The 27,909-nt window shown below is 43.8% G+C and overlaps 1 protein-coding gene across 3 annotated transcripts in view; it reads right to left on the bottom strand.

Moving 5' to 3' along the window:
* Positions 1-27,909, bottom strand: part of CHST11 (carbohydrate sulfotransferase 11) — a 484,533-nt gene that overhangs the window by 183,880 nt on the left and 272,744 nt on the right. The window lies entirely within an intron of this gene.

The raw sequence follows: 27,909 nt of genomic DNA, 5'->3' as shown, positions 1-27,909 counted from the left end.
ACACCAAATATGCCTATCTCAGCGATGGGCACATACATACGACGTGTCAACACTTACAATGTATGCCCTTACATAGGCTGTTTCCATACATAAAATGTCCCCATACATACATTTGTGTTCTTAATCACATCAAGTTCCTGCACAGAACAGGTATGTTTACACTATGTGCCCTATCATGCAAATTCACTGCATATGCCATTTGCCTGTACACACAATGACCAAAACATGCAATGTACCAAATCTCAAGAAGCGTCAAAATAAACAACATGCCCATACCCAAGAGTTACCCATTCACATCATGTGCCCAGGCCATACACCCATACGCCCCTTCACATCATGTCCACTTTCACACAATGTGTTCATCCTTCTGTTGAGCATTTATACATGAAGAGCAGCAGGGCCGGCTTTAGACCTGGATGGGGGGGGGGGGGGTGATTCCATCAGGGGGGTGCTGTGTTTAGCAATAACTTACCAAACTTGTGATTGAAAAGCACCTGCTGAAAAATTCCTTGTGGTCCAGCCTTCAGGAAGCAATTAAAATGCCAGGATAACTCTGTGATGAATGTTCTTGCTAGAGAGAGCGATGGGCGTGTTGTCTGGGGGCAGTTTTAACTGATGTAAAGCGGCGCAGAGGGTTAATGTGCCTGCTGCAAAGAACAGAACTATGTTTTATGTGGATGGCTGAGTGGATTAGTAAAGCCAGCCTTTACTAGCGCTTTAAAACAAATGAAATGTAAGTGAAAGAGGGGCTATGGAGAGATGAGGGGCACTTTGCTGGGTGGGAGTAAGGGAATCCGAGGAGGAGGTAATGAGGGGGCGCACCAAAAAGGATTGTCGCTTCAGGCGCCACCAATGGTAAAACTGGCCCTGATGAGCAGATTGAAGTACAATGCCCTTAAATAAGATTACATATATGCACATGATGTGCCTCTAACTTCATGCAACTCACGAGGTAACCATTGTCACCAGGTGCCCGAACAGGCAACAGGCAATGTACTCATACCCGATAAGAAGCTGTAAATTAAGAAAAGCCCTGTACATGATGTACTTAGACATAAGATGCAAGACTTTGCTTAGTAACGCAAGGCGCCCTTATACACATAAAATGCTTCATGTTTTCCATCTATCACAGAGGTATACAATGTACAGAAATACATTATATGACAAGCAGGGCGCATGAGAGCGGCTTAAGGGGCAGTGGACGGGGGAGGAGTGCGAACTGGTAGAGGTATTAAGTGAGGGGAAAACACAATATTTTGTAAACTAACCAACATTTTTGAAGACTTTCAAAACCAAGGGAGCGAGTGTGTGTGCGTTGTTGAATGTGTGTAGGTCAAAATTCCTGTTGAAATCCAACAGCAGCATCCCCATACCCGACTGAAAACACCTGTCCTCGAACATATATCTGAACATACATTTATTAGGGGGTGTAACACCCCAAACAGCTTATGGCCCTCTCCCCCCCCCCCCCCCCCCCCCACCCAGCTACACCCCTGTCTATGAGACCTCTTATAACAACGCGTGTCCGCTTAACTAACGACCCGCAATCTGTACTTTTTTAATTGGCCCTGTATTCCCCAGTTTGAACAACAACCGGGAAAACGGGCCATCGGGAACATTCCAGGGAGCCAGGGAGAGGTGCAAATGGAAATCTGTGGAGGAACGAGTCCAGAAAGCGGTAATGTCACTACGGTAATGTCACTAATGCAATTAATTAGCCCTAAAGTGACAGAATCCGTGCAGCTCTTCACTCGCTGCGGTATTTAAAGACGTTTCCGGACGTTATGCCTGATCCGAAATGCTGGGACAAACACTACTTGGCCCAGATGGTGTTAAGCCTTTAGGACAACAGGTGTAAGCTCCGAAAAATGAATTAGAATAGTTAAACACAAAGCAAATGTTGTTAAATGGTCGAAGTACAAATATAATAAGATTTAAGGATCCCTGAAGGTGGCATATTGTACCATACAATAAGTGAGACATCCGGAGCTCACAGATCTGAATTGGTATTTTTTTTAATTACTACGATTATTATATCAGTGTTGAAAAAAATATATTTCTATTAGCTGTCCAACCACGATTCACTTGAAAAAAGAAAACTGTTAACAAATGACACATATACAACACTGCAGCGATAAAACATCATTTGCAGCTAACTGAGGTCCTGAAAAATTAAAATCCACAAATCATCTTTACAAGCAAAAAGCAGCGAAAATTAGGAGCAGATGGTTTCTGAAAATAGCACAAACTCGGCGATTAAATCACGTTGCATAAAAATGGCAAAAGGCAGGCGTGATGGGAAGAAATTCAATTCACAAATCAAGAAACTCTCGCAGCGTTGAGACCCGCGCTTACCCACATCAGGTACCATGGGGTCGCCGGGGGTCGCAGCTGCGACCCCTGGCACTGCCTCTGCGACCCCTGGCCTCAGAGGTCGCAAAATCAGGGCCAGGAACGCAAGGGCAGCTCGTCCTTATGGACGTTGCATGGGGACCCACTTCTTTGCTTTCGATTAGTTTATTTTATTACAGTAATAGTGAATAATACATTATTCACTATTACTGTAATAAAAATGGAGTACATTTAGCTGGAATATGAACCTCCTCGGTAGCTGACCTAAGTAAAAAACACTTTTAAATGTGGGGTGTGTGCGTCCTTGCAGGTGAGAGTGTGTTTATGTGAGAGTGTATGAGAGAATGTGCTTTAAATGGGCCGGTACTCTCCGGTACTGAGTACCGGCACTTTTTTATTTTGAGAGGGAGATTACCGGCATATCTCAAGAAAAACGTAATACTTTTAATTGGAGTACCGGCACTTCTCAGAAACAAGCAGGTACTCTGATAGAGAGTACCTGCACTTCTATTTTTCCATTTAAAGCACTGTATATGTGTAAACAGTATGTGTGTGAGTGAAAGTAAAGATGGACTGTTGTGTGATGTCACTTCCGCTCCCAATGAATAGAGGATAGGACGTCACTTATCGCTTATTGGTCAGGTTTACACTCTATAAATTTGCTGTCACATATCGTCATTACTTTCAAGGATGTTGATTAATTGAAAATAATTATCACTCTGCAAGTTTCTGCGATTGTATTAATATTCCCCTTTATTAATCTTAAATTCTGCCAATATTTGCACATGTGCAAACAGTGTCAGAATTTAAGCTTGTGTGGGTCGGGAAACTTTAACTGCACCTTCCGTGCAAGAAATTAACGGACTGAAATCTTGGATGCTAGGTGGAGTTAGTTCCTAACGGTCTGCGAGGAGACAGCAATATGCGGGGTGAGGTGGGAAATCCCAGGAATGTTAATTCCGGTATTAGGCACACAGTCATAGAAGTGGTGATAATCTGTCTATTAATGAGCATGCAGAATAGTTTCCCCACGCTTATAGTTAATATACTTCTTTGGATTTCTGAGTATGTAAATGCAATTTTCATTATAATAACGCACCAATACTAGTCAATTATTGACTGAATATGTAAATAATATCATACAGGCCTTTTAATATATTTAAAACTAGAAAGTGTTTTATTTATGTCATTCATGCCCAGCATGGCATAATATATTTGAATGATGTATTTACTTGACAGGTACTTTACCTATGACATGAACAACCACATTGTACTCAACTTTGAAATAACAATACTTGACATGTAACTTATTTAGAATTCTTTATGTTTGTTATTTATTAGCCACCAGTGAAAGGAAGTTGGTATATTTACTAATGGTTCTGGATTTAAGTCACATAAATTGGGATTTAAATGTGTTTGTAATTTACGACATAGTATAGCAATGTTAGCTTTTATTGGTTTATGCCATGACACTAGGATGCATTGTTACATTGAGTAGAGTGGATGAATTTTAATCATTGTTGCTCGAGGAATTTTGGTTAATGTGTGAGAGTGTACATTTTTTATTCTTGTTTATTATGCACTTTTTTTTACCGGGTTTGGGGATTGTTTTTCATATGTATTTTATAGGCCCTGATGAAGTTCCATGCCAGGAATGAAATGCGTCGGCTGGGTTTGCATGAAATGGAATATTAATAAAGGAGAATATTAATACAATCGCAGACAAGTGCAGACTGATAACTACTTTCAATGAATCAGCGTCTTTGAATGTGATGATAAGTGACAGCAAATTTATAGAGAATGTAAACCTGACCAAAAAGTGATAAGTGAGGTGCCCCCCTCTATTCATTGGCTGTTTGAGTAAATGGTTGGTAGCAGTCACAACCAGATAACTGGGCATGCATGTCCGTCTATTAAAAGGGATCTGAATTGTCCTGTGCGGCTTATCTAGTTCACAACTGTGGCCCTGGAATTATTTTTCACTTTCGCAACCCCAGGCATTTCGGTGAATCGACGTCCATGTCAGCCGCCCCATTCGTTTCAACAGGGGGTTATTACTAACAACAGATAAGGACTGAGTGTAATTACAAGACAACGGCACTGCAGCTGCACTGACAATGTCTCTCGCAGTCAAGCATCAGGAAACACATTGAGTGGACAAGCAAGCACATTAGCCGCAAGACCCACGAAGCAGAGCGTTGATGTACTGCAGACACCGCCAACCTCTGTAATTGGTGGAGAAAGAAATGACGTAGTGCTCGAGGCCTGCTTCCTGCACGCACGGCCTCTAGTGTGCGAGGCACCTTACACTCATCCGCCAGTGCGCGGAAGTGTATGACAAGTATCTACGAACCGCATGAACGACTGAAAAAATGGTGCTCCCCTAGTGGTATCCATCATTGTTGAGAAGATTCTTTGATGTGGCCTGCATAATGTCTGATGATGACATTGTGTTTGGAAGCTTGGCTCTTATGTAGTGAAATCAGTGCTTTAAATGGGCCGGTACTGTCCGGTACTGAGTACCAGCACTTTTTTATTTTGAGAGGGAGAGTACCTGCACTTCTAAAAAAAAATGTAATACTTTTAATTGGGGAGTACCGGCACTTCTCAGAAACTTCTATATTTCCATTTAAAGCACTGAGTGTAGTGTCATACGGGTGGAAAAGCGGTGTTTATAAACAATGCACATACCTCGAGGTCTGTAACCTACAGATATGCTGGCCCTTGCTTGAGGAGCACACATCAGGAAAAGTGAGGGTTCTCTGATCACATCTTCGGAGAGACAAAGAACAGCTGTAATTTACGGTTCTATTGACTGTTTGACTTTTTAGGCCTCGCCTATCTTTTAGCTCAAATTCTCTGAGCGTTTGATGGATTTTCCACTCCTTCTGCCTTGTAAATCCAGGGTTTTGTCTTCTTGTCCTCGTGTTCCCTTGTTTGTGCACAATGTGACTGGCTAAGGAAGATACTTTGGGCGTAGGCAGTCTAAAAAATATATTGGACCATTAAATTATGGTCAAGAACTGAAGTAGCAAAAACAGGAGAGCGGGTTCTTTGGAGTTCAGGATTTGGAACACTGTGAAACAGTCCTTGCCAGCACAGCCAAACAACTTCAATCAATCAATCAGGGATTTGTAAAGCGCACTACTCACCCGTGAGGGTCTCAAGGCGCTGAGGAGGTGACTCCTGGAAAGCGAGAGGTCACTACTGGATCGGACCTGGTATATACCTGCATGTATCACTGCACCGACACACATCATAGTCAGCACACCCGGCTAGTGTAAGGCAATTCTTTTATTAATCAGTGACACTGAATTGACTCGTAATATCCTTTCCATATATTATGTGGGCTATTTTATTCTGGGTAATTCAAGGTACCTCCTCAGTATTTGGTGCCATTATCCCCCTGATGGAAGAGGTCCTCCAAACGCAGCTATAAATTATTAATGCTAAACTCATACAGTGGAAATGAAACAACACAACATTCAGCCTTGTGGCATGCATATGTAGTCAGCAGCTGAAACTGGGTCACATTCTGTTCTGAAATGTGAAATCCATCCCTGCTCATTTGGTAAAGAAAACAATGTGCGAGATAAAACCATAATGTGTCCTTATAAACTAATTACTGAAATGTCCGAGAAAGAAGATTTACACAAAAGAAGCAAAGTGTCCTCACGTCCAGCAAACATGTAAGATTCATTACTTAGCGTGCCCATAATGTTGTTTTCAGTGAGATGTTCACAGCAGTCTGCCAGTAGTCTGTGAAATCAGAGCTCACCCATAATCATCATTCACAGTCTGCTCCTACTCTGGCCAGTAAACTGATATCATGGAATGATTACAAGCAAATGTAATGAAAATATGAACAGCCGATATAGCTGTATATTTCTGCTGGTGTCCTGCAACCAATGGAATAGGTGTCCATGCTGGTGGAATGACCTGAGCAATCTGTGAACCTTCTAATAATTCATAACAAGCATTTGCAGTGCAACGGGTCTCGCGTTTGCTCATGTTAGAGCTGATTGCGTTTTAAACTCCTAACCCGACTTTTTATCTATCGTCAAAATTGCTTTTATGTACGTAATCCGAAAAAGTGAAATTAACTGTGTAAAGTGCTCGACTTCTGCCAAGTGAAATCACGCTAGGAAAATAGAGAAAAAGTAGTCCACGAGCTGGACAGAAAACAGCGAGCCTCTGATGACGCAGAAACGAAGGTTTTACATTTATTAGCGCATAAAACGTAGTGCTGCAATAATCAAGTGTGACTTTAACCGAACTAATAAAGATTGTACGGGGACAAATGTGCCCTCAGAGTAGTTCGGAAACATTTATAAGCGTGCTTTATATAACGTGATGTATTAGAATTATACTAATCTGACATAACCGTAAACGTGTGCCATGATTTGCTTGTTTGAAGTGTTTTAACTTAGCATAACTTTAGTGGAGGCTTCGGCCTAGTTGCCTTGTCTCACGGTTTAGATGCTCGTATTTTTCTAATGTGCTAATGAAACGTGTATTCTTGCTTGAAGCTGTACTTTTCCAGTGAGATCGGTTCACATGCTTATCTTTAAGGTTTCGTGCCAGCCTGGCATCTTCTTCTTTGCTCCAAGGTCAATCTGCAGGTGCAGACAATGGAAGCTCTGAAAGTGAATTAATTGGTAAAATATGTTGCAACTTACGTTCCCGACTCCAAGGATAATGTATGCCTAGGTAGAAGCTTGTAAATTGTTGTTTTTGATTGGACAATTTGAAGCCAACCTATGAACCCTCCAATGGAAGACCCTACTGGATTTGAACTGTTGTTTATTTAAACCTGGTGCACAAGAAGAAAGCAGCCATTACAGCCATTATAGGACATTACCCATTGCAGCCATTACGAACATTAGACATTGCAGACATTGCAGCCATTATGGCCCATCTTGCCGACCTCGTCATTTTGCCATCTTCTACGATGCCAATTGATGTCCGATGCCCTTTTGAATGAGACTTTGATGCTTTCTCTAATCGAGAGAAAGAGACTTTGAGTAATTCTCGCCCTAGAGACTTTAACTTTGATTCGTCCCTTTGCATAAAGTAGTAGTTTTGTCCTTTTATCTTGCCGCTGTGAGGCAATTGCCCCGTCCACCCTGCCCCTTTACCCCCGTCCCATGCTGATTGAATCCGGTACCTGAAGGACGAAGATTTTTCTTGACTGCTGATTGGATTTGGTAAATATGAAAGGATAAAATGTACAATTGCATTGTGTTTTCTTTTTAGGTAACCAACTGCTGATTTTTGATAAGAGCCCGAGTTAGGAGTTTTTCCAAATTAATGTTGCTAAATTGTTTTTGCATGAAGTCCCACATGCAGATGCTAATTTGAGGTTAGATGAGGATTCATTTGTTGCACGATGCGATTTGAGACCTTGTTATGCTGACTAATGTATGCAATTAGCCTATTACAGATTATCATTTTAGTGGTTTGCGTTGCTATCATCGAATGCATTGTTATTCAAATACTGCATAGATTGCATCTTTTTCGCCGTTATGGGCAGCTATTAATGTTCATTTACATATATCATTTGGTGTTGAGACACATTTATATCGTGCTAGCTTTGTTAATATAGGGAAATAAATTCATTAACTTTGAATAAACTGGTGTGGTTATTCATGGCCGAAAGGTCATGGTTCGCCGAAATGTTTTCTGGATTAATTGTGAAGTGTTATGTTGATCAGGGCATTGCTTATGTTCGTTATTGATTATTGATTTGATTAAATTGATTACTCTCGGGTGAAGAGAGCCCCACTTGGTCAAAAGATTCATCGACCCAAGAGCGTCCAGATACAGGTAATTTATTAGGACGGAACGCTCTATCAGTAGATGGTAGCAGAGGACGGTTTCGCCCTTTGGGACCCCGCTCGAGAGGTAACGGTTTCGCCCTTTGGGACCCCGCCCGAGGTAACGGTTACGCTCTTTGGGACCCCGCTCGAGAGGTAACGGTTTCGCCCTTTGGGACCCCGCTCGAGAGGTAACGGTTTCGCCCTTTGGGACCCCAATCGAGAGGTATATGGTGTTGAATTAGATTTTCTTGGGTAAAACAGATTGAGAGAATGATGATGCTCTAAGTCCCCCGCGACTTTCCCGGGATCTCGGAGCTTGCGAATGGAAAGAATGGAGGTGTGAAATCGGCGTTGGCGGTACTAGTGACGGTATGAGTGAAGTCAGGGTTTTGCGCTTGCACAGCTTATTGCCGCAGATTGTTTGAAAAGGTTGCGAGGATTTTAGAGAATAGCGGAGGTGCGACTCCGAGTGTGAGAGTAGGGAAGTCGTCGAACTTCATGTGCATGTGGCGCTTTGTGCAGAAAAAGGTCCACGTGGTTGTTGTTGTTGAGACGGGCCCTGCGAGGTCAAGAGACTCCGGAGTATGTTGAAAAGTGTATGAGACACTTGTTTTATGTTGTGGTCTGGTCGGTTTAATAGGTTGACCGGGCGTGGTCAACGAGTCGGTACGTGTGTTAAGGGAGTGAAAGAAAACTTCGACTTCGGGCTTTGACAAATTCTAAGTGCACTAGAATAGATCATTGACAAGTTGAGAGCAGAGTCTGCGGGTCAGGATTTGCTTGCGAAAGTGGGGACCAAGAAAGATGGAATAACTGCCGAGGCTAGTGAAAAATCCCTAAGGTCCTGAAGCGATTGTGTTACCCTTCCTGTAGTAAACCGACAGATCTGTTTTATTATTATTTGGTTGCTCGCGATACATGCCAGAAGTTGTTACGAGAGGAGCTGAGTGAAGGAGGACAAGCCGCAAGGCTTTGTCAGCCGCAGTGTGTGTGAGTGTGACGTCACTAGGAGCCGCGCTGGGATAGGTTGTTTGCAGAGAAGGGTCGCGCACGGATTGGACGCAGTCCGTGGGGCTCGATTGGAAGGGGAAAGGCAAGCGAAGAGTATTCCGGGAATTAAAGTCACTTATTGATTACAAACTTTGTGAAATAAAAGACTAAAGAAAAAATGAAATTTTTGAAAGCATTAAAGAGTGCGATGAAGGGGGAGTCTTACATTAAAGCGAGCGTAGGAGAGGAGACACCACCCGAAGGTACACCAGCTTACATTGTAATGGAGGAAAGGGGGGTAGCTCCGTGCCTTTGGCTAAAGCAATGGCACAAGCTGACAGAGAGACATGGGAGCGTAGCGTTCCCGATCCATGGGACATTCAATATAAGGATCCTAGAGAATTTGAGATTCGCGATGTACGACATGAAGGTACCTCCAAGGCCAGCACAGTTTGAGGCTCTAGCGATTTGGGAACTAATGGCTAGACAGCAACAGCAAAAGAAGTTCGAGACCAGGATAAGAAAGGTAGAAAAGACACTAGCGGACGCTAGATGGGATAATGCACAGAAAGTGTGGAGGTCAGATATATTGCAGGGGATAAAATTGTTTCCCGCAATTGCTAAGGAAGAAGAGGCGACAGGCAAGAAAGCTACCTGTAAGACAGACAGGAGGTGTTCCAAAGATAGAGAGGACGAGAAAAAGTTAAGGAGAGAAGACGAGTCAGAGGATGAGGAGTTCATCATGCAATTGCTGAACGACCGTCCACCACCTTATGCAGAAAATGAACAAGGTCCAAGTACCAGTTCTGCCCCTCCGGCACCGGTACAGAATAATGAAACTCCGAATTCAGAAACGTCATCGGGATCTAAGGACCCGAGTTTACTGTTCACCCCGCAGATACCGCAGGTTAGGAGACTATATCCAGATGTGCCTATGTTGAAAACAGCAGAAAATTATCAGCCGCAGGTCCCAAGGTACTACAGCAGTGACAACAGTACGGGAATGATTCTAGATCCAACCGTAATGGGAGTACAGAATGGTCGCAACCCAACATTGGCACAAGCTGAATCAACCCAGATTTTGATGCCTCAAAAGCAGATGCAGGGGGGAACCGCACATGCTCAGATGACGGGGAGTCAGACGGGCATGCCGGCAATGATGACCCATAGTGTGGGAATGAACATGCCTCAAAACCTGGGGAATGGACAGAACCCAGATGCGATATCCCTACCCATTACTGTAGGTCCACCGGTACCTTTGTACATTCAGCCTAACTCAGGTATGAGCGGTCAAGGATCAGTGGTGCAGAGTGGGACGGAAAGGAGGTACATAGAAAACACTCCAGAGACAACTCCGATAGCGGCTCTGCCAACTGGATCTGGGTCCTTGATGGAGTTTAGTCCCATATGTGCTCAGTCAACAGTGGTGAGGTCGAGTCCCCCACTGATGATACCGCTATCATCGAACACTGAAAAGTTGCCGCAACCATCAATGGCAGTCGATGTGAATGCTACACTGATGGGGTTGAATGCGCAACAGCTGACACAGTGGTTCAACAGCCTGAATTCCACACAAAGCTCAGCCAGTGGGAAGGGAGAAGACTATCTGAATAGGGTCAGGTTGAACATGGAAGCAGAAGAATTGGTGGAAGAGACTATGGGTTTGAATAGGTTAGAGTCCTACTCGGAAGAAGAGCTGAGGTATCTATGTCCCAGGATTACGAGAGAAGTGAACAAGGTACATAGAAGGTTGCAAGAAATAGCTGACAAAAACGGGGTTGAGATAGACAAGACAAAACACTTGAGCAGGAGCTATAGATTGGATTTCGGGACCACAGACTTTGAACACATGAGGTCAGCAGGCATGAAAACGCACCTTAGAGAATTGCTGCAGAGTGCACAAGTGTGGAGATGCTTAGACAAATGGGAGAGCAGATGGGCAAGGAAAAAGGAAAAGAAGAAAGACAGTGTCCCAGAGCACAAGGAGAAAAGACCACAGAGTAGTGATGCAATAACTATGTTACCAATGAGGGAGACAGCAGGGGGAAAATTAATACATGTACCGTGGCACAGAAGCGACATTCAGTCTTTTACGGATGATTTTCCCAAACTGAGAGAGAAACCGATTGAATGGTATCAACAGACTGATAGGTTTGTGAAGCTTGCAAAATGTCTTTGGGAAGACCTGAACACCCTCTTTGAGATTGTGGTTCCGGCAGATTTGTGGGAAGACTGCAAAAGGGCTGTAGGTTGGCCGACAAGTGAACCAGAGAGAGACAGGGATACGGGTGCACCATCACCTATGGTAATGAGCTTGTACTATAAGGTGATTGAGCACTTGAAGACGAAGGTTGCCGCGAAAAATGTGGATTGGCAGAAGATTGATCGAACTGCCCAAGAGGCTAAAGAGTCGATTCATGGTTACTATGAGAGGTTGTTGAAGGCGTTCAAGAACTACAGTGGCACGGAAACAATAGAGGCGAAGGACATGCTCCATTTTGTGTTTAGATTTGTGGAAGAGCTGAGACCAGAGATAAGTCAGATGATAAAGACGCATTTGATTTGTTGGCAGTCGAAACCGATTGATGAGGTGTTGAATTATGCGAAATACTGTAGCGACGAAATTGAAGTGAAACAGAAAAGGTTGAAAGAGAAAGTGATGGTGATGCAACTTAAAGCAGCTCAGACAGGTTTGCAAGGGTTGCAAGGGTTCCAACAGCAGATGCCGCAGCCGCAGCCGCAGCCGCAGGGAAACATGGTGTTTCAGCCACAGGCGAGAGGCAGAGGCAGAGGAGGCTTTGGGAGTAATGGTCCGGATTTGAACACTGTTGCGATTCCGAATGGTGTGCAGGCAATGAAAAGGGTGATGCCGTGTCACGTGTGCGGAATCGTCGGGCATTGGAAACGCGAGTGCCCGATGGTGATGCAGGAAGGTGCAGGTGTTGGTCAGCAAAACAATGATGTCAATGCATTCCAGACAATGAGGGGACCGAAAATGAGAGGTCCAAACCCACATTTTCAGACCATAAATCAGCTGCAAGGATTACAGCCCATGCAGTCGCAGCAGATGCAGATGCCCCGTATGCAGATGACGCAAATGCAGCCAATGCAACAGCAGTTTCCCATGGTACCTAATCAGCAAATGCAAATACCTTTGGCACCAATGAGTCAGCAGCAAGTGATGGTTCCTCCACAGGTCTCGGGTCAGGTGATGAATACAAATGGCACAGTACAACAGTTCCCATTACACAGTGAGAATGGAATAAACAATGCATGGGAGAGTGAAAGTTCAGATGAGGAGGGAAATTGTGTGCTTGCAGCATCCTTGGAAGTTGATCAAAAGGGTCCGTATGTGGAGGGAAGAGTTATGGGTCATTGTGTTTCATTCTTGGTTGACACAGGAGCCACACGCTCAACTGTTAGGAGCATTGAAGTACCAAATTTGCCACTCTCAGGGAGAACAGTTCAAGTAGTGGGAGTAGCAAACAGGCACCTGACGAACCCAATCACAGATCCAGTACAAGTCAGAATTGGTAACTATCAAGGGTTACATAATTTTGTGGTATGTGACTCAAGCCCGATATCACTGTTAGGGAGAGACCTATTGTGCAAATTGGGATGTTCGATTATGTGTTCGAACGATGGAATTAGAATTCAGACGAGCAGTGATGGGGAAGAAGAGGACAGTGTAGAAGGGGATGAGATGGAAACTGTCGATGAAGAATATCCTCTGATTACCCTTTTTCCGATGATAACTGAAGCAGATATTCCAGCTGAATTACGGGAAACAGTCGGAAAGGAAGTGTGGGATATGACAGGAAAAGAGGTGGGATTGGTGAAAGGAGTGGAACCAGTGAAAGTGACCGTAAAACCCAATGTAACCTTTCCCCAGACCCCACAATACCATATGGCACAAGACACCCTCATGAAAGTCGCCCAACTCATTGACGAGTTTGTAAAACAGGGAGTACTGAAAGAAGTGTTAAGCAGTCCATGTAATTCACCAATCATGGGACTAATAAAGCCAAGTGGAAAGGTCCGAATTGTGCAGGACTTGAGGAAAATAAACGACATCATAATTAAATGCTGCCCTGTAGTACCGAATCCAGCTGTGATAATGTTTCAAGTCCCTTGCGATGCCGAGTGGTTCTCAGTCATCGACTTGTCACAAGCATTCTTTTCGGTGCCTCTTCATGAGGACAGCCAATTTCTCTTTTGTTTCAAATTCTTAGACAGAGTTTACAGTTGGTGTCGAATTCCTCAAGGGTTTTCGGAGTCACCGTCAATTTTCAATCAGATTCTAAAGAAAGACTTGGAAGCGTTAGAATTGCCATTCGAGTCAACCCTAGTACAGTACATTGATGACTTACTGATTGCATCTAAGACAGAAAGTGACTGCACAGCCGACACCATTGCCCTATTGAACCATTTGGGAAGGAATGGACACAAGGTGTCTCCTTCAAAGTTGCAGTTCTGTCAGAAGAAAGTGAAATATTTGGGTCATCAAATAGAGAAAGGGTCACGGAGAATAATGAAGGAAAGAATAACAAGTGTACTTCAAATGAGTCCACCAAAGACGAGGAGGGAGGTGAGGAAGTTTTTGGGGATGGTGAGCTACTGTCGCCAATGGATTCCCAACTTCTCAACTCTAGCAAAGCCTTTACTGAAACTGACCCAGAAGGATGCATTGGATGAAATTGAGCTGAAAGGAGATGAGATGGACGCTTTTATTGAATTGAAAGAATGCATGTGCAGGGCTCCAGCTTTAGGTATGCCTGATTACACAAAGCCTTTCACATTGTTTTGTCATGAACGTGATGCATGTTCCTTGTCTGTCTTGACCCAAGCCCATGGTGGCATAAACAGACCAGTAGCGTATTTTTCAGCTACTTTGGATCCGGTTGCAGCAGCACTGCCAGGGTGTTTGCGCGCCGTAGCAGCAGTTGGTATCAGCCTCACTCAGAGTGAAGGAATAGTGATGGGACATCCATTAACAGTCATGGTCCCTCACTCAGTTGAGATACTTTTGACCCGCTCCCGAACGCAACACATGACTGGAGCAAGACTCACAAGGTATGAAACAAAAATTCTGGGCTCACCGAATGTGCAGCTGAAAAGGTGCACTACGTTGAATCCAGCAACCTTGCTTCCCAGTGAAAATGCTGAAATTGAGAACGCTGAAGACGTCGAGCACGACTGCCTTCAGGTGACTGAATTTTGCACAAAACCCCGACCTGATATTAGGGATACTAAGCTTGATGAAAATGACCATATTATTTTTGTTGATGGTTCATGTCTAAGAGATGGGTTGGGAATTTTGAAAGCAGGATATGCTGTATGTACTGTAACAGGTGTCTTGGAAGCGTCCTGGCTTCAAGGAGTCTATTCTGCACAAGTAGCAGAGCTTGTAGCCCTTACAAGAGCATGCCAACTGTCTACATTGATGAAGGTTACCATTTACACTGACAGTCAGTACGGGTTTGGAATTGTGCACGACTTTGGGCAACTATGGTCACAGAGAGGTTTCCTGACCTCTTCAGGGTCCCCAGTGAAAAACGGGGAGAGAATAAGGGAATTGTTACACGCCATTCAGATGCCAGCCGAAATTGCAGTGGTAAAGTGTAGTGCTCATACAAAAGGACAGGACTATGTTTCCCTGGGAAATGCATATGCGGATCAAGTCGCAAGATTTTGTGCCTTGAACTGTATATTGCTCAGGGATGAATGGAATTTGATAAGTGAGCCAGAGCTCGAACCAGCTGAAGCATTTGCCTTGAAGATCGTGGATACAATGGATGAACTAAAAGCATTACAGAATAGCGTCAGGGAGGATGAAAGAGCTTCCTGGATTAAGTCACAATGTACAAGGAGACCAGATGAGTTATGGGTTTCAAATGAAGGAAAATTTGTTTTACCAAATAGTCTCTTATCGCAGCTAGCGCGGTTCTATCATGGGCAGGCTCACCTAGGGAGAGATGCCATGATAAGATTGTTCAAAACTGATTGGTTTAACCCCAGATTCCGTCAAGTTGCAGAAGCAGTTTGCCATTGTTGTGTCATTTGTCAGCAGATGAACCCAGGAAAGGGAACGGTTGTGAACATGAGCCACATTGGCAGGGCGGGTGGCCCGTTCAGCAGAATGCAGATGGACTTTATTGAGATGCCTGTGCATGGAGGTCTGAAGTATGTGTTGGTGATTGTGTGCATTTTTAGTCACTGGATTGAAGCATACCCCACACGTAGAAATGACAGCCTTACAGTTGCAAAACTATTGTTGAGGGAGTTGATACCACGTTTCGGATTCCCGATCTCTTTAGAATCAGATAGGGGAAGTCACTTCAATAACGAGGTGATAAAGTTACTTTGCGCAGCGCTGAACATTGAGCAAAAACTGCATTGTAGCTATCGCCCTGAAGCCTCAGGACTGGTGGAACAAATGAATGGTACACTGAAATCAAGAATGGCGAAAATTTGTGCATCGACAAATTTGAAATGGCCTGACGCATTGCCTTTGGTGTTAATGTCAATGAGAAACACCCCTGACAGAAAGACTGGATTGTCCCCGCACGAAATTCTCATGGGCAGGGCCATGAGACTTCCTGCAGTTCCCGCAAACGCGCTTTTGAATATCACAGATGATATGGTGTTAGACTACTGCAAGGGTCTGGCTGACGTGGTTCGCTCTTTCTCTCACCAGGTGGAGGCAACCACCTTGCCACCGATCCAAGGTCCAGGACACACACTGAAAGCAGGTGACTGGGTCGTGATAAAGAAGCACGTGAGGAAGTCGTGTCTGGAACCCCGTTGGAAAGGCCCTTTCCAAGTGATCCTGACGACCACTACCGCTGTGAAGTGTGCGGGAGTTCCCAACTGGATCCACGCCAGTCACACAAAGAAAGTGTTGTGTCCCACAGATGAGGAAGTTGAAGCGCTGAAACTGCCAGTACCTGATAACAAAGTGCCGAGCGCTGAGGCAGAGCAAAACAGAACTAGAAGCGAACAGGCAGAAATAGAGGAGGGAGAAATATTCTCTGAGGACGAAGCAACCGATTCACTTGGGGAAGACCAAGGAGAAGCCTCAGACAGCGACGAAGCAGCTGAAGGTAACAAAGAGCCTGAAGCAGCTGAAGGTAACAAAGAGCCTGAAGCAGCTGAAAGTGACAAAGAGCCTGAAGAAAGTAACAGTGACAAAGGGCTCGAAAGAGGTGAAGAAGCAGGAGAGCCTGATCAGAGGAGGGCTTTCCCAGAAGCAGACGGTACAGAAAAAGAAAAGGAAAACCTGATTGACTCCCCAGAAGGAGGGGACAAGACAGAACAGAACGAAACTGTTCAAACTTCTTCAGAAGAGATCGCAGGTCCATCAAGTGGACACAGTGCAAAGAGAAGACCAAGTATATCACCAGTAAAAGTAAGGACTAGAGAAACGTTGAACGACAGTGAAGGGCCAAGAGTGAAAGAGAAAAGAAAGGAAGTGTCTGTCGTGGTACCAACATCAAGTGAAGTAAAAGACTTGGCCAAAGAGGAAAGTACCAGTGAGACAGAATCAAAGAGAGATGCAAAATTGAAAAGGAAAAGGATACCAAACAGGAGATATTCCGGTCCAGAATGGGCATATGTAGTCAATGCCGATTGGACCGACGAATTTGTATCTCTTAGCCTCGAGAACGAAGAAGAAGAGATACCAATAGAAAAGAAAAGTTTTATGGACACTATTGATTGAAAAGCTGATAAATGACATTGCTTGCTATACTCTAATGTGATACAACCAGCTGAGACATTGCTAAACCGGATGAGACATTTGCTAACTTGATAAGACTTTGATAACTTGATTGACTCTTAAACCCGATTTGAGACAACGTTGCTAACTGATAAAAGACTGAGTTATTGCCGAATTGAGACAAATGCTGCTAACCGATAAGTGACTGGGCTCCTGAAGAAAACTGTGTGAACATTGCGCTCGTTCAGCTTTGTAACAAATTGCTAAATCGTTTCTTTTATAGGTGCTTCTAGCTCTCCGATTCTATACAGATCATGACTAGGTACGCTACACAAAACAGTAGAGTGAAATATTGTAAATATGCGTGTATAGGCTTGATAACTGCATGTGTACTAATAATAATGGCAATAGTGCTTGGAATGCGTGGTAAGGGTGAGAATGAGAAAATTGATGCTTCTACTTCTGCTCCTGTTACTGTCACTGAACTAACCGCATTGAAAAGACTAGAATTAGATGAGAGACACTTGCATGATAAGAAGGAACTTTCGTATAATGTTTTCTATCGCCTACTAACAGAATATGTTGAGACTATGGATGCGAAAGATTGTTATGTGTGTACACAGATACTGACATCGGTAACGGAAGGGGTGACTTATCACCACATGCCTCTTACATATGGGATTACATGTAGTTTAGTAACTTCTAGATTTTATGGTCAAACTAACATACAGTATTTTTATTCAAATTATGATGTTACCTTTGCATATGTTCCTATAATAACGCAACTAAGCCAGATTGCTAAAGATTGGGATGCTAAAATAATGAGGGAAATTTTCGAGCCAATGCAACCTTTTGAAACAGCTCACGCTCATAGGGAGAACCTTACCTGCTCGCTCTCTGCAGTAGAAATAAGCTTTTTAGATCGCACAGATGATAGAAGGGCACAAATGAATGCGAAATTAGAAAAGGAGCTAAGTAAGAGGACTTCAGTAGATAATTATGCTTTTGCCGCAATAAAAACACAAGGAAAAATAGCTTTAGACGCTTGGCATGTAGGGAAATTTTGTATATATCGTGGTGAGTCTTATTATGATTACATTCACTCGCTCCCACGAAAATTTTAACATACGTTTATCTTTAAGGCCAAATGGACATTCATGCTGAACGGACTTGACCCCGTCATACCTGGTGTATATTACATTTGTGGGCATAATGCCTATTATCGTCTTCCAAAGGGATGGTGGGGGAGATGTTATTTGGGTATAGTGTTCCCAAAGGTTTATCAACTGGATGACCTATCGGTGATTCCAAAGACGTCTGGATCTCATCATATCCAGAAAAGAGAGACCGCAGCTGCTGTGGTAGGAGATATATTTGGAGCCATAATTCCTTCATTGGGAGTTGTGTTGAATTCCATCAAAATAAGAAAGTTGTCTACTATAGTGGATAACATGTTGACAAAGTTTTCAGGTGCTATAATCCTGATGGATGCTGAACTTGCAGCGGAAAGAGCTATGACTCTTCAAAACAGGCTTGCCCTAGACATTCTTTTAGCAAAGGATGGCGGCGTTTGCAAAATGCTTGGTGCGCGTCACTGTTGCACGTATATACCAGACAACAGTGTGAAGATTAAAACAATGCTTGCAAATCTAACAAAAGAGAGTGCAGACTTGAAGGAATTGAAAGAACCAGGAGTTTGGGAGAAGGTTGGAAAGGGAGTTGCTTCAGTGGGAAATTGGCTTGGTGGCATTTGGAATGGAATATTACTAAAAATAATACAGGGAATACTAATAGTACTAATTTGCATCTTTGGGATTTGGGGAATAAAGAGGGGAATACTAATGATCATGGAAAGAATTAAGAGAAGGAAGGAAGAGAAAATGATGAAAAGAATGGCAGAAGAATACAAGGCAAGAACAAGGGGAACTAAAAGGCAAAGAGAACTGACAGAATTTTAATGGAATAAAATTTGTGGGAATGGTTTTGTGTGATGACAAATAGTCATCAGAGGAGGGATTGATGACGCAGAAACGAAGGTTTTACATTTATTAGCGCATAAAACGTAGTGCTGCAATAATCAAGTGTGACTTTAACCGAACTAATAAAGATTGTACGGGGACAAATGTGCCCTCAGAGTAGTTCGCCAACATTTATAAGCGTGCTTTATATAACGTGATGTATTAGAATTATACTAATCTGACATAACCGTAAACGTGTGCCATGATTTGCTTGTTTGAAGTGTTTTAACTTAGCATAACTTTAGTGGAGGCTTCGGCCTAGTTGCCTTGTCTCACGGTTTAGATGCTCGTATTTTTCTAATGTGCTAATGAAACGTGTATTCTTGCTTGAAGCTGTACTTTTCCAGTGAGATCGGTTCACATGCTTATCTTTAAGGTTTCGTGCCAGCCTGGCATCTTCTTCTTTGCTCCAAGGTCAATCTGCAGGTGCAGACAATGGAAGCTCTGAAAGTGAATTAATTGGTAAAATATGTTGCAACTTACGTTCCCGACTCCAAGGATAATGTATGCCTAGGTAGAAGCTTGTAAATTGTTGTTTTTGATTGGACAATTTGAAGCCAACCTATGAACCCTCCAATGGAAGACCCTACTGGATTTGAACTGTTGTTTATTTAAACCTGGTGCACAAGAAGAAAGCAGCCATTACAGCCATTATAGGACATTACCCATTGCAGCCATTACGAACATTAGACATTGCAGACATTGCAGCCATTATGGCCCATCTTGCCGACCTCGTCATTTTGCCATCTTCTACGATGCCAATTGATGTCCGATGCCCTTTTGAATGAGACTTTGATGCTTTCTCTAATCGAGAGAAAGAGACTTTGAGTAATTCTCGCCCTAGAGACTTTAACTTTGATTCGTCTCTTTGCATAAAGTAGTAGTTTTGTCCTTTTATCTTGCCGCTGTGAGGCAATTGCCCCGTCCACCCTGCCCCTTTACCCCCGTCCCATGCTGATTGAATCCGGTACCTGAAGGACGAAGATTTTTCTTGACTGCTGATTGGATTTGGTAAATATGAAAGGATAAAATGTACAATTGCATTGTGTTTTCTTTTTAGGTAACCAACTGCTGATTTTTGATAAGAGCCCGAGTTAGGAGTTTTTCCAAATTAATGTTGCTAAATTGTTTTTGCATGAAGTCCCACATGCAGATGCTAATTTGAGGTTAGATGAGGATTCATTTGTTGCACGATGCGATTTGAGACCTTGTTATGCTGACTAATGTATGCAATTAGCCTATTACAGATTATCATTTTAGTGGTTTGCGTTGCTATCATCGAATGCATTGTTATTCAAATACTGCATAGATTGCATCTTTTTCGCTGTTATGGGCAGCTATTAATGTTCATTTACATATATCATTTGGTGTTGAGACACATTTATATCGTGCTAGCTTTGTTAATATAGGGAAATAAATTCATTAACTTTGAATAAACTGGTGTGGTTATTCATGGCCGAAAGGTCATGGTTCGCCGAAATGTTTTCTGGATTAATTGTGAAGTGTTATGTTGATCAGGGCATTGCTTATGTTCGTTATTGATTATTGATTTGATTAAATTGATTACTCTCGGGTGAAGAGAGCCCCACTTGGTCAAAAGATTCATCGACCCAAGAGCGTCCAGATACAGGTAATTTATTAGGACGGAACACTCTATCACCTCGCATGTTTTCTGTACTTGATCGATGCGCTCGAGGAGGGCTAACCACCGGAAAAGCCATGACGTATGCGTGCTCTCAACTAATGAAAGCAAGCAGATTTCACTAGGCAGGCCTACGAACCAATGAAAAACACTGATGTGACGTCGACAGGGCTCCGAGCCCTTTTCTAATACCTAAAGCGTCTCGCTGCGATACGCATGCACGAGCGCATGCAACGCAGACTCGACCCTAAAAAGGCACCTTTGAGCGCTCTTAGTCAGTGCCCGGTATCTCCTGAAGAAGGGCGGCCCCGCAGCTTTCATTTCTACATCCATGACAGCACTGATCTGGCGAGGACAAGTGCTAGGTTTGGTGTGCAAACGTCCACCTTGTGCCCTAATGGACCTGAAACCCCACGTTATTTACTTGTCTCCAGACATCGAGGATCCCCTGTGCACCGGTAATCGGGGAGGGCCGTACATTGAACTCGTGCAGGCAGGGCTCGGTCCAGGCGGTGCCCAGGACAACAGATGACACCCCTTCTCGTGATGGGTACATGACACAATACTTCATCTCCTCCGGGTGCCAGGCATTAGCTGACTGTGCCATGGAGCGGCGGGCTCAGGTCAGACATGAAATGTGTTAGCTGTTGTCCGCTTCCTCTAATATGTTTACTTTGGAGGTTCGGCCATTGTCGTGACTAGATCCTTAACATGCAATAATGAAGGCAGCATTGTGAGGCCTTGTTTACATAAAGCAATCACTTTGTAGGTATACTGCTAATGAAAGGGTCTAATTAGAACAATCATTTCAGCTAATAGGAAACCCTTCTCGGGGTAATTATTAAATAAAAAACACAGCCCGAGGGCCTCGCGTGCGGCGGGATGTCTCCAGGCCATCAACACAGCTCAGATGTGTGAGGAGGACAGCTCTGTCAGGTCACGTAAACCACACAGGAAGGAGACCCTCTCCCTGGAGGGCAGCGGGCGCAGCCCTGAGCAGCAGAGAGCCGACCTATCAGTCGGGAAAACGAGCCATACTCAATATCTGGGGCAGGAATGTCACACCCCCAGTGCTTTCTAACCACCTCCAAGATCCAGCCATCATGTACACAACAGCACATCGAGCAGCAAGCCACATACACCTACACGGGACACCGCACCACAGAGACTTCCACACTCGGCCTGAGACAGATGTCATCCCACACAGTACAAGTTAATCACATCATCAGATCACAAGGTTACCTCCCTGCCTGGTATATTCTAAGCCAGGGTATCTACCTGGACTACTTGGATGTGCAGTGAGACCCGTAATGAACATTTACTGATCACAGCCATCTTTACAGTCTCTAATCTTTGAGTGTCAGGCAATGCCTTGCAGAGTAGAGGGGCTGCTGGGCTTTCTCATCATTTGCTGGTATACGTCCAAGGCACACTTCAAAATCTGTGGTGAGAGCTCATCGGAACGCAGTACATGACCCTCTGGTCACCTGTACCACTTATGCCATCCGGGAGTAGAGATGCTCGTCTTACTGACAGGAGTGTTGGTGAATCACCTGTAACAATATCCAGCAGGTGAGGTATTGTTACTGGATCAGCTGAGGTAACGGGAACACTTGTGGAAGGAGTTTGTTTCCACGTGTCTTTGCTGTTCCCTGGTGCACACAGCATACTCACAGCAGACTTGACTGCATTCCTTGCACTGTGAGTAGGTACATGTTCAAGCAACCACTCACTGTGCATTGCGTATACTTCTTCAGAATTCTTCCCAAAGTTACTATAGGCGCACTGATGTGACTGGATGTGGTACCTAACAATCACTCCATGATGAGATCCTGTGGGGTGTGCGTCACTTCGATGATGTATCTAGTGGTACTTAGTGCAAACTTAGCTCCCAGCAACAGAGCACATTAATGCACCAATGGCAATGTATACAGTTGGGCTCTGAGGGCACTAACGTACTCAATCTCCGAAAAAATATCAGGGTTGTTATTATTTAGTACTGAATTTCGTAAAATAAAATAATGAAACCGATGACGGATAAAATGGCATGACACCCTGAAAGCAAATTTAAAAACATGACCAAAGGCTACACCAGTGCTCTCATCACACCTGGACACCTGGGTCAGTAATTGAGGGATCTGACCCGGGGCCCAGTGTTTGATAGATTGGCCAAGCTCAACCCTTCAATCCTTCAACGGGAGGCGGAGATTGCAAGTTTCAGTGCAGAACAACACTAAATAGTTAAAGTGATGAAGCAAGTACAGTTCACTCAAAAATATTCTTCATGGACAGTGACGAGCGTGCACTCTGCTGGTTTGTCTGGACTACTTGACAGCACATTCCCTTCATCCTAGGGGATGGAGACTGCTGTCCGACACGCCCTGACTGGGCTGCCACGCATGCTACCCAGAAGCGTCATCACACGCCAATTCACTCAAGGACACTGCTGACAGAATGGCTAACGTTCCTTTTCCCACATCTATACTAGAGAGAACAGAGGGGAAACAACTGTATGTGCATGTAGGACAGGCATGCACCTGAGGAGGGACTCCACCCTACAGAGTGAGGATCATCAAGGAGGTGTGTCTTCATCTCCGAGAGAGACTGCCACATGACGGCTTATGAACTGTTACATTTGAAGGAATATTATACCCGATTACAATTACTGCTGTCCCTTCCCTTGCAGGATCATTGGCAGAGGTCTCGCATAATGACACAGTAGGTTTGCCAGTTTGTCTAAATCCCCATTCTTGGAGTGAAACTGTTTTACCACTGGTCCTTCATGGCTGGGAGTTCATGCTGCCTTACTGTCAACCAGTAGCCACAGTGTGGCCCCACCACCACACCTAGTTTCTGCTCTGTGCAGTGACCCAAAGTTTGTTTCCAGCTCACTTCATTTGTCAGTTACTCAGGACTTCACACCATCTATGAGAACTACCTTAGCACTTCAACAGGTGGAACTGTGACTGTAGGTGTGGACTCCAAGTGACATCTGGTGGCACTGCGCACGGTAGCTCACTGCCTAACCCACTGCTTCCAGGCGCAGTGAATTAATTGGGCTTTATAGGGTGCTTCTGTGCCGGGTGGGGTTTTGTTACTAAGGATGGTGTATTTACCTTCTTTCATTGCTAGATGACAGGTTATCTTAGATATGTTTGATATTTCCCTCATGCAGGTTGTGTTCTCTGCCCAACTGTGTCTTTTTGACGGCTAATTCTGGTATCTTTGGACCCCCATGTTATGCCCAATGTCCAATCGCCTAAACTCGTGCATACTGTTGTAGTTGCATATTTCTATAATCTACAGAATACTGCATATTTCTATCTGTTCCTTTAATTGCTGGAAAATGGCACTTGCTAGGAATGTTCATGGTCTCCATGGATGCCAGTTCCATTTGTTGCAGATGACAGCTGTGAGCTGACCTAGCTGGCTGGCACTGTTGGTGGTGCATGTATTCGAGAAATACATTGAAGCTTATCAGAGCCTACTTCTTAGCACATACTTTAGGATGGGAATCCCAGTACAGACACACAGGGAGGCACTTACACAAGATCTTTTCTACCACAGTCACCTCCTTAGAGGACAGCAACTGAGAACTTACTGTTCACTTCTCATCTCCTCCAGACAGCACCAGCCACCTACAACTTTCCTGAGCAAGACATGAATGATCTGTTGTTTCCTTCCCCCGGCATGGTAGTTGCTAAGAACAGATTTTTACTTTCATTATATCGAAATGTAACGCCCATACTATTTTAGAAATCCTATATTTATTATATAAAGCAGACTCTGTAAATATTTGTTATTGATTGTTTAAATCAGTAACATCTCTTAACCTGTTTTAAATGATATGTTTTGTTTCTAAATTTGCCAGTATCTGTGTTAACTTACAAGTTATTTAAATTAAAAAATCCACTTAGTAAATACTTTCACTCATAAAGCCCTTGGTTCCAGGGAAGCAGGCTGTGAATACAAAGACAATATCCAGGAACTACTGTGCTGAAGTCGCCACAGATATAAGATGCTCTTCCCGGACATGGTGCAGAATGCATGGTATTTTAAAACATTCACAGATATAAGATGCTCTTCCCGGACATGGTGCAGAATGCATGGTATTTTAAAACATTCACAGATATAAGATGCTCTTCCCGGACATGGTGCAGAATGCATGGTATTTTAAAACATTCACAGATATAAGATGCTCTTCCCGGACATGGTGCAGAATGCATGGTATTTTAAAACATTCACAGATATAAGATGCTCTTCCCGGACATGGTGCAGAATGCATGGTATAAGATGCTCTTCCCGGACATGGTGCAGAATGCATGGTATAAGATGCTCTTCCCGGACATGGTGCAGAATGCATGGTATAAGATGCTCTTCCCGGACATGGTGCAGAATGCATGGTATAAGATGCTCTTCCCGGACATGGTGCAGAATGCATGGTATAAGATGCTCTTCCCGGACATGGTGCAGAATGCATGGTATAAGATGCTCTTCCCGGACATGGTGCAGAATGCATGGTATAAGATGCTCTTCCCGGACATGGTGCAGAATGCATGGTATAAGATGCTCTTCCCGGACATGGTGCAGAATGCATGGTATTTTAAAACATTATTTTCTCATAAACGCTTAACATTTGCAACATCGTATCTATTCCTTGACAGCTGCTAATTGGACAAGAGCGACCAGGGAAGACGTGCTTAGTTCTAGTCCCTTTAGATATGTTATTAAGAGCAGAGAAGCGGCCAGAGACGTCAGTTTCCTTTTTGGCTTTCCTGAGCCTACGGCCTATCGTAGGAAAGTCTAAGGGCTTATCATGCAGGGCAGCCACGAGAGGCGACTTCAAGGTCGCTTCAAGGCCACTGCAAGGCCACTACCAGGTAAAATGTCAGTGGTGACACTGCTGAATGCTTTCCTTAGAACCAAGGCCTGCCCTCTCTAACCCTTAGGAAGCATGGTACCGCTTGGCGTATCTACAATGTATAGGTGACTGGTCTCACCGAAGGACTCGTTATTTGTCAGGCAAATGCATATTAAAGGCTAGAGAGGAAAACGTATGTTGCTTACACCAGTTTTGTGTAGGTGAATCTTATGGAAGATGTTGGTAGTAAAGCTCCGATATGCACGTTACGAACTGTCCCCATATGCTGCCGTGCTGGTATTCATTTGTATAAAGCTTTTTACATTCTCGGAACATGAAATGTCATTAATTCTGATCTGATGCCACACATGCACTTTTGGACTAGCTAAGCCACGCAAACACCCACGAAAAGATCATAATAAAACCTTGCTGCCTTTTTTTGGTGGCATATTGTCATTATGGTGCATTGTGGTGCTTTTTTGTTTTTCTGACACAATATATTATCTCAGTGACATAAAGTTCTCTACCAAGAATACCAAGCCTTCTGGAAATGACAGTTTTGCATCAGCCAGTGCACACCTAAAACCACAGATGGACACTGGGGAAGTGAGCAATGCACCTACTAGTGTTTCACTTCTGAGTTCATGTGGGAGCTCAAAAATGAAACTTGTTCTTTGTTGTTTGGATAGTCCACAAGCACAAAAAAGTGTTTCATTGGTTCAGTACATTCTAAGCATTGATAAAAACTGCAGCGCACGCACATTTAGGAGCTATAGTTTTAAAGTGTATGGGTAGTAATTATGCTTCCGAGGAGATGGCGGCGCTAGGGTTCACGCACGCGACCCAACGGCTACATTCACATCTCTGCAGGAGGCCGTCAACTCACTGAGCTATCTTACCAGCTTCATTAAAACCCAACATTTTGATATTGCCGCAACTTTGTCAAAGTACCGCAATCTAGGTGAAACATGTATGTTGTAAGGGTTTGGGATAACCAAAACAGAATTCATGTTTTCACTGGTTTACTCTGAGTTTTCTGAAAAGAGATGAACATCTGAACTTTCAATGAAGGTGGTCATCTGTCAATTTCGAGGGGGGAGTAAAAGAAGGATGCTTGAAGTACATTCTTCCTCCACTTTTCCTTCTTTTACTCCATTCACCCAACGCTATATCAGTCTCTCTGCTTAGAGTGGCACGGTGGGTGAAATGACGATTTGGAATGCCACCCTGAACCACTGAGTTAGCAGTTAGGCTATTTGCAGACGTGCATCCTAGCACTTTTGGGAGTTTCTTTGCCACAAATATGCCTGGAAATCTGAGACTGGTGCAGCTTTCCAGCCCTCCTGCTGCCAATGTTTGTGATTCCAAAAAGCAGTAGATTTACATCCATTCAGGGAATACTTTGTGGGTGCAGATTTACTACCTTTTAGTAAACAGGTCACTATATACAAGTCCCTGATCTAAAAACAGATCCAAAAAGGACAAAGATAAAACCTCTTAGTGAAATCAGATTGATGAGAAAAACCAACACAAACATTGCAGACCGGAGAGTTCACCAGGCACAACAGCCAAGTCAGGAGTGCATTTATTGGGGATGTCACCCCCCCCCCAAATCACCCCCTAAAGGTACAACCTCATGTAAATGTGAAAGAAATGTAAAAGTGCATATTTTGTCCTTACAAAACTGAAAGGAAAAACGGTGACCTCCTTCTCTACCCATACTGGCCATGTTGCCTGCCGTGTAAGTCCTGTGAAGGATGGGTTTACACTGCTGTGTGCAGCGGAGGCCTGGAAACCCAGCCTGGAATCACCTTCCTCCAGGCTCTGCTGTGCCCTGCTACAAGAAAATGCTGTGGTGGTTTTTCAGGGCACCACCAATAGCATATTCCCTAAAAAAACGTCAACATTCTGAAATAAACGTTTAAAATATAAGAGCAAATGTACCCGGGGGTTTCAACCTTTTGAAAGTTTTACACATATGGTTGTAGTTTGAAGTAGGGGTTGTACCTGCCTGCATTCACCGGGCAGTTACACACCTTTCAGCTGAACGTGGCCGCTTATCAGGAGGCGGCTCTCACATGCTCATCTGATCGAGGGCATGGAGCCTGTGAGGCTTCCGCTCTCCTCAGTGGGTGCAGCTTGTTAAATACCCAATAACCAAATGTATTTACAAATAATGTATTTTTTTAAATGCACCAAAATAATAGTATAAAACCGGTTATTTCCCGAAAATGTGTTTTGCTCAAGCTTGCTTGGTGCGTTCCTTAAAACAATGTTGATAGTTGAAAGGCAACACAGAGATAATCCGTGGAGTTGTTTGCTTTAAGGACAATTGACAGCGGCGGATCAGACAAGCTCTGTAACTCATCTGTTGTTTGAGAGTATTTTACTACATCGACAGGTACTAAATCTACACGACCATTACACCGACATGATCGTTACATTGACGCGACCGTTAAACTGACATGACCGTTACATCGACATGACAATTACTTTGACCTGCCTGACCT

This window comes from Pleurodeles waltl, chromosome 4_1 (assembly GCF_031143425.1).
Source record: "Pleurodeles waltl isolate 20211129_DDA chromosome 4_1, aPleWal1.hap1.20221129, whole genome shotgun sequence".
NCBI classification, from domain to species: Eukaryota; Metazoa; Chordata; class Amphibia; order Caudata; family Salamandridae; genus Pleurodeles; species Pleurodeles waltl.
This window is presented reverse-complemented; position numbering and strand designations above follow the sequence as displayed.